Source organism: Primulina huaijiensis, chromosome 14 (genome assembly GCF_012295235.1).
Source record: "Primulina huaijiensis isolate GDHJ02 chromosome 14, ASM1229523v2, whole genome shotgun sequence".
NCBI lineage: Eukaryota > Viridiplantae > Streptophyta > Magnoliopsida > Lamiales > Gesneriaceae > Primulina > Primulina huaijiensis.
In genome coordinates this window covers 8,301,194-8,302,166 of record NC_133319.1, presented here as the reverse complement: position 1 = coordinate 8,302,166, position 973 = coordinate 8,301,194, and the positions used below count along the sequence as shown (strand labels likewise).

The 973-nt window shown below is 28.3% G+C and overlaps 1 non-coding gene across 1 annotated transcript; it reads left to right on the top strand.

Moving 5' to 3' along the window:
* The first annotated feature begins 220 nt into the window (after window positions 1–220).
* On the top strand, window positions 221–331 carry LOC140958144 (small nucleolar RNA R71). Its single transcript, XR_012171740.1, has one exon. It is a non-coding gene; the product is annotated as a small nucleolar RNA R71 (small nucleolar RNA).
* Window positions 332–973: the final 642 nt, after the last annotated feature.

Below are 973 nucleotides of genomic sequence, written 5' to 3'. Positions count from 1 at the left end.
GATACCTCCCCCATTTGTTGAATTATTGATTTTAGTTGTTGGTGGTTCTATTGTGCTTATATTATCCCATTTTTGAGCATTTTCTGCTAATGAATCCAAATACTTCATAGCTTCATTTGGGTTTTTATCTTCAAAAGTTCCATTACACATGAATTCTATCATTTGCCTATCTTTAGGTATTAGACCTTCATAAAAGTGAGAAACTATTCTTCATGTTTCAAAACCATGATGTGGGCATGTATTAAGTAATTCTTTATATCTATCCCAACATTGATAAAATGTTTCTCCTTGTTTTTGAGAAAAAGTAGTAATTTGTCTTTTAAAAGAGTTTGTCATATGGGAAGGAAAAAACTTTTTGAGAAATTGTTGTTGCATTTCTTCCCATGACCTTATTGAACTTGATCTCAAATTTTGTAGCCATGTTTTAGCTTTATCTTTTAAAGAAAAAGGAAAAAGCTTTAATCCAACTATATTCAAGCTACAATTTTGATCATTATAAGTGTTACAAACTTCCTCAAATTCTCTTAGATGTAAATATGGATTTCCAGAATCTAAGCCATGAAAATTTGGTAAAAGTTGAATAATTTGAGGTTTAAAGTTGAAATTAGATGCATCAGGAGGAAAAAATAAACAAGATGGGGCACTAGTTCTAAAAGGGTTCATATGGTGCCTAAGTGTTCTTAATTGATTTTGTTCTTGATTATTATTATTATTGTTATTATTGTTATCATTATCTTGATTATTTGAATTATCATCAATGTTTAAATTATTTTCAGATACTCGAATAAGTCTACCATTTTTTTTCAACTACAAATATTCATACAAAAAAAAACAACACAATACTTATAAATAAAACATAATTAACAAATATAAACTTAATTTATACCTCCCCGTCAACGGCGCCAAAAACTTGCTACTATTTAAATTATAATTCACCCAAGTGTAGGTTGTCTGCAAGTAATATATTTCGTAA